The sequence below is a fragment of the Myxine glutinosa genome, chromosome 6 (assembly GCF_964187855.1).
Source record: "Myxine glutinosa chromosome 6, kmMyxGlut1.1, whole genome shotgun sequence".
In the NCBI taxonomy this organism is placed as follows: Eukaryota; Metazoa; Chordata; class Myxini; order Myxiniformes; family Myxinidae; genus Myxine; species Myxine glutinosa.
Genome location: NC_136266.1, coordinates 146891536 through 146898806, shown reverse-complemented (window position 1 = coordinate 146898806; position 7271 = coordinate 146891536).

The following is a 7271-nucleotide window of genomic DNA, read 5'->3' as shown; positions in this document are numbered from 1 at the left end:
GAAAAGTGGTTTTTCAACACTAACACAAGTGCGAAAAGTGGTTTTTCAACACTAACACAAGTGCGAAAAGTGGTTTTTCAACACTAACACAAGTGCGAAATGTGGTTTTTCCACACTAATACAAGTGCAAAAGTGGTTTCCTGCACCAACACAAGTGCAAAAAGTGTTTTTTCCACACTAATACAAGTGCAAAAGTGGTTTCCTGCACCAACACAGGTGCGAAAAGTGGTTTTTCAACATTAACACAAGTGCGAAAAGTGGTTTTTCAACACTAACACAAGTGCGAAAAGTGGTTTTTCAACTCTAACACAAGTGCGAAAAGTGGTTTTTCAACACTAACACAAGTGCGAAAAGTGGTTTTTCAACACTATCACAAGTGCAAAAAGGGTTTTTTCCACACTAATACAAGTGCAAAAGTGGTATCCTGCACCAACACAAGTGCGAAAAGTGGTTTTTCAACACTAACACAAGTGCGGAAAGTGGTTTTTCAACACTAGCACAAGTGTGAAAAGTGGTTTTTCAACACTAACACAAGTGCGAAAAGTGGTTTTTCCACACTAATACAAGTGCAAAAGTGGTTTCCTGCACCAACACAAGTGCGAAAAGTGGTTTTTCAACACTAACACAAGTGCGAAAAGTGGTTTTTCAACACTAACAAGTGCGAAAAGTGTATTTTCCACACTAATACAAGTGCAAAAGTGGTTTCCTGCACCAACACAAGTGCGAAAAGTGGTTTTTCAACACTAACACAAGTGCGAAAAGTGGTTTTTCAACAATAGCACAAGTGCGAAAAGTGTATTTTCCACACTAATACAAGTGCAAAAGTGGTTTCCTGCACCAACACAAGTGCGAAAAGTGGTTTTTCAACACTAACACAAGTGCGAAAAGTGGTTTTTCAACAATAGCACAAGTGCGAAAAGTGGTTTTTCCACACTAATACAAGTGCAAAAGTGGTTTCCTGCACCAACACAAGTGCGAAAAGTGGTTTTTCAACACTAACACAAGTGCGAAAAGTGGTTTTTCAACACTAACACAAGTGCGAAAAGTGTATTTTCCACACTAATACAAGTGCAAAAGTGGTTTCCTGCACCAACACAAGTGCGAAAAGTGGTTTTTCAACACTAACACAAGTGCGAAAAGTGGTTTTTCAACACTAATACAAGTGCAAAAAGTGGTTTTTCAACACTAACACAAGTGCGAAAAGTGGTTTTTCAACACTAACACAAGTGCGAAAAGTGGTTTTTCAACACTAACACAAGTTCGAAAAGTGGTTTTTCAACACTAACACAAGTGCAAAAAGTGATTTTTCCACACTAATACAAGTGCAAAAGTGGTTTCCTGCACCAACACAAGTGCGAAAAGTGGTTTTCAACACTTACACAAGTGCGAAAAGTGGTTTTTCAACACTAACACAAGTGCGAAAAGTGTATTTTCCACACTAATACAAGTGCAAAAGTGGTTTCCTGCACCAACACAAGTGCGAAAAGTGGTTTTTCAACACTAACACAAGTGCGAAAAGTGGTTTTTTAACACTAACACAAGTGCGAAAAGTGGTTTTTCAACATTAACACAAGTGCGAAAAGTGGTTTTTCAACACTAACACAAGTGCGAAAAGTGGTTTTTCAACACTAACACAAGTGCGAAGAGTGGTTTTTCCACACTAATACAAGTGCAAAAGTGGTTTCCTGCACCAACACAAGTGCGAAAAGTGGTTTTTCAACACTAACACAAGTGCGAAAAGTGGTTTTTCAACACTAACACAAGTGCGAAAAGTGGTTTTTCAACACTAACACAAGTGCGAAAAGTGGTTTTTCAACACTAACACAAGTGCGAAAAGTGGTTTTTCCACACTAATATAAGTGCAAATGTGGTTTCCTGCACCAACACAAGTGCGAAAAGTGGTTTTTCAACACTAACACAAGTGCGAAAAGTGGTTTTTCAACACTAACACAAGTGCGAAAAGTGGTTTTTCCACACTAATACAAGTGCAAAAGTGGTTTCTTGCACCAACACAAGTGTGAAAAGTGGTTTTTCAACACTAACACAAGTGCGAAAAGTCGTTTTTCAACACTATCACAAGTGCAAAAAGTGGTTTTTCAACACTATCACAAGTGCAAAAAGTGTTTTTTCCACACTAATACAAGTGCAAAAGTGGTTTCCTGCACCAACACAAGTGCGAAAAGTGGTTTTTCAACACTAACACAAGTGGGAAAAGTCGTTTTTCAACACTATCACAAGTGCAAAAAGTCGTTTTTCAACACTATCACAAGTGCAAAAAGTGGTTTTTCAACACTATCACAAGTGCGAAAAGTGGTTTTTCAACACTAACACAAGTGCGAAAAGTGCATTTTCAACACTAACACAAGTGCGAAAAGTGGTTTTTCAACACTAACACAAGTGTGAAAAGTGTATTTTCCACACTAATACAAGTGCAAAAGTGGTTTCCTGCACCAACACAAGTGTGAAAAGTGGTTTTTCAACACTAACACAAGTGCGAAAAGTGGTTTTTCAACACTAACACAAGTGCGAAAAGTGGTTTTTCAACACTAACACAAGTGCAAAAAGTGTTTTTTCCACACTAATAGAAGTGCAAAAGTGGTTTCCTGCACCAACACAAGTGCGAAAAGTGGTTTTTCAACACTAACACAAGTGCGAAAAGTGGTTTTTCAACACTAACACAAGTGCGAAAAGTGGTTTTTCAACACTAACACAAGTGCGAAAAGTGGTTTTTCCACACTAATACAAGTGCAAAAGTGGTTTCCTGCACCAACACAAGTGCAAAAAGTGTTTTTCCACACTAATACAAGTGCAAAAGTGGTTTCCTGCACCAACATAAGTGCGAAAAGTGGTTTTTCAACACTAACACAAGTGCGAAAAGTGGTTTTTCAACACTAACACAAGTGCGAAAAGTGGTTTTTCAACACTAACACAAGTGGGAAAAGTGTATTTTCCACACTAATACAAGTGCAAAAGTGGTTTTTCAACACTAACACAAGTGCGAAAAGTGGTTTTTCAACACTAACACAAGTGCGAAAAGTGATTTTTCCACACTAATACAAGTGCAAAAGTGGTTTCCTGCACCAACACAAGTGCGAAAAGTTTGTTTTTCAACACTAACACAAGTGCCAAAAGTGGTTTTTCAACACTAACACAAGTGCGAAAAGTGTATTTTCCACACTAATACAAGTGCAAAAGTGGTTTCCTGCACCAACACAAGTGCGAAAAGTGGTTTTTCAACACTAACACAAGTGCGAAAAGTGGTTTTTCAACACTAACACAAGTGCGAAAAGTGGTTTTTCAACACTAACACAAGTGCGAAAAGTGGTTTTTCAACACTAACACAAGTGCGAAAAGTGGTTTTTCAACACTAACACAAGTGCAAAAAGTGTTTTTTCCACACTAATACAAGTGCAAAAGTGGTTTCCTGCACCAACACAGGTGCGAAAAGTGGTTTTTCAACACTAACACAAGTGCGAAAAGTGGTTTTTCAACACTAACACAAGTGCGAAAAGTGGTTTTTCAACACTAACACAAGTGCGAAAAGTGGTTTTTCAACACTAACACAAGTGCGAAAAGTGTATTTTCCACACTAATACAAGTGCAAAAGTGGTTTCCTGCACCAACACAAGTGCGAAAAGTGGTTTTTCAACACTAACACAAGTGCGAAAAGTGGTTTTTCAACACTAACAGAAGTGCGAAAAGTGGTTTTTCAACAATAACACAAGTGCGAAAAGTGTTTTTTCCACATGAATACAAGTGCAAAAGTGGTTTCCTGCACCAACACAAGTGCAAAAAGTGCTTTTTCAACACTAACACAAGTGCGAAAAGTGCTTTTTCAACACTAACACAAGTGCGAAAAGTGGTTTTTCAACACTAACCCAAGTGCGAAAAGTGGTTTTTCAACACTAACCCAAGTGCGAAAAGTGGTTTTTCAACACTAACACAAGTGTGAAAAGTGGTTTTTCAACACTAACACAAGTGTGAAAAGTGGTTTTTCAACACTAACACAAGTGCGAAAAGTGTATTTTCCACACTAATACAAGTGCAAAAGTGGTTTCCTGCACCAACACAAGTGCGAAAAGTGGTTTTTCAACACTAACACAAGTGTGAAAAGTGGTTTTTCAACACTAACCCAAGTGCGAAAAGTGGTTTTTCAACACCAACACAAGTGCGAAAAGTGGTTTTTCAACACTAACACAAGTGCGAAAAGTGGTTTTTCAACACTAATACAAGTGCGAAAAGTGGTTTTTCAACACTAACACAAGTGCGAAAAGTGGTTTTTCAACACTAACACAAGTGGGAAAAGTCGTTTTTCAACACTATCACAAGTGCAAAAAGTCGTTTTTCAACACTATCACAAGTGCAAAAAGTCGTTTTTCAACACTATCACAAGTGCGAAAAGTGGTTTTTCAACACTAACACAAGTGCGAAAAGTGCATTTTCAACACTAACACAAGTGCGAAAAGTGGTTTTTCAACACTAACACAAGTGTGAAAAGTGTATTTTCCACACTAATACAAGTGCAAAAGTGGTTTCCTGCACCAACACAAGTGCGAAAAGTGGTTTTTCAACACTAACACAAGTGCGAAAAGTGGTTTTTCAACACTAACACAAGTGCGAAAAGTGGTTTTTCAACACTAACACAAGTGCGAAAAGTGGTTTTTCAACACTAACACAAGTGCAAAAAGTGTTTTTTCCACACTAATAGAAGTGCAAAAGTGGTTTCCTGCACCAACACAAGTGCGAAAAGTGGTTTTTCAACACTAACACAAGTGCGAAAAGTGGTTTTTCAACACTAACACAAGTGCGAAAAGTGGTTTTTCAACACTAACACAAGTGCGAAAAGTGGTTTTTCCACACTAATACAAGTGCAAAAGTGGTTTCCTGCACCAACACAAGTGCAAAAAGTGTTTTTCCACACTAATACAAGTGCAAAAGTGGTTTCCTGCACCAACATAAGTGCGAAAAGTGGTTTTTCAACACTAACACAAGTGCGAAAAGTGGTTTTTCAACACTAACACAAGTGCGAAAAGTGGTTTTTCAACACTAACACAAGTGGGAAAAGTGTATTTTCCACACTAATACAAGTGCAAAAGTGGTTTTTCAACACTAACACAAGTGCGAAAAGTGGTTTTTCAACACTAACACAAGTGCGAAAAGTGATTTTTCCACACTAATACAAGTGCAAAAGTGGTTTCCTGCACCAACACAAGTGCGAAAAGTTTGTTTTTCAACACTAACACAAGTGCCAAAAGTGGTTTTTCAACACTAACACAAGAGCGAAAAGTGTATTTTCCACACTAATACAAGTGCAAAAGTGGTTTCCTGCACCAACACAAGTGCGAAAAGTGGTTTTTCAACACTAACACAAGTGCGAAAAGTGGTTTTTCAACACTAACACAAGTGCGAAAAGTGGTTTTTCAACACTAACACAAGTGCGAAAAGTGGTTTTTCAACACTAACACAAGTGCGAAAAGTGGTTTTTCAACACGAACACAAGTGCAAAAAGTGTTTTTTCCACACTAATACAAGTGCAAAAGTGGTTTCCTGCACCAACACAGGTGCGAAAAGTGGTTTTTCAACACTAACACAAGTGCGAAAAGTGGTTTTTCAACACTAACACAAGTGCGAAAAGTGGTTTTTCAACACTAACACAAGTGCGAAAAGTGGTTTTTCAACACTAACACAAGTGCGAAAAGTGTATTTTCCACACTAATACAAGTGCAAAAGTGGTTTCCTGCACCAACACAAGTGCGAAAAGTGGTTTTTCAACACTAACACAAGTGCGAAAAGTGGTTTTTCAACACTAACAGAAGTGCGAAAAGTGGTTTTTCAACAATAACACAAGTGCGAAAAGTGTTTTTTCCACATGAATACAAGTGCAAAAGTGGTTTCCTGCACCAACACAAGTGCAAAAAGTGCTTTTTCAACACTAACACAAGTGCGAAAAGTGCTTTTTCAACACTAACACAAGTGCGAAAAGTGGTTTTTCAACACTAACCCAAGTGCGAAAAGTGGTTTTTCAACACTAACCCAAGTGCGAAAAGTGGTTTTTCAACACTAACACAAGTGTGAAAAGTGGTTTTTCAACACTAACACAAGTGTGAAAAGTGGTTTTTCAACACTAACACAAGTGCGAAAAGTGTATTTTCCACACTAATACAAGTGCAAAAGTGGTTTCCTGCACCAACACAAGTGCGAAAAGTGGTTTTTCAACACTAACACAAGTGTGAAAAGTGGTTTTTCAACACTAACCCAAGTGCGAAAAGTGGTTTTTCAACACTAACACAAGTGCGAAAAGTGGTTTTTCAACACTAATACAAGTGCGAAAAGTGGTTTTTCAACACTAACACAAGTGCGAAAAGTGGTTTTTCAACACTAACACAAGTGCGAAAAGTGGTTTTTCAACACTAACACAAGTGCGAAAAGTGTATTTTCCACACTAATACAAGTGCAAAAGTGCTTTCCTGCACCAACACAAGCGCGGAAAGTGGTTTTTCAACACTAACGCAAGTATGAAAAGTGGTTTTTCAACACTAACACAAGTGCGAAAAGTGGTTTTTCAACACTAACACAAGTGCGAAAAGTGGTTTTTCAACACTAACACAAGTGCAAAAATGTTTTTTCCACACTAATACAAGTGCAAAAGTGGTTTCCTGCACCAACACAAGTGCGAAAAGTGGTTTTTCAACACTAACACAAGTGCGAAAAGTGGTTTTTCAACACTAACTCAAGTGCGAAACGTGGTTTTTCAACACTAACACAAGTGCGAAAAGTGGTTTTTCCACACTAATACAAGTGCAAAAGTGTTTTCCTGCACCAACACAAGTGCGAAAAGTGGTTTTTCAACACTAACACAAGTGCGAAAAGTGGTTTTTCAACACTAACACAAGTGCGAAAAGTGGTTTTTCCACACTAATACAAGTGCAAAAGTGGTTTCCTGCACCAACACAAGTGCGAAAAGTGGTTTTTCAACACTAACACAAGTGCGAAAAGTGGTTTTTCAACACTAACACAAGTGCGAAAAGTGGTTTTTCAACACTAACACAAGTGCAAAAAGTGTTTTTTCCACACTAATACAAGTGCAAAAGTGGTTTCCTGCACCAACACAAGTGCGAAAAGTGGTTTTTCAACACTAACACAAGTGCGAAAAGTGGTTTTTCAACACTAACACAAGTGCGAAAAGTGGTTTTTCCACACTAATACAAGTGCAAAAGTGGTTTCCTGCACCAACACAAGTGCGAAAAGTGGTTTTTCAACACTAACACAAG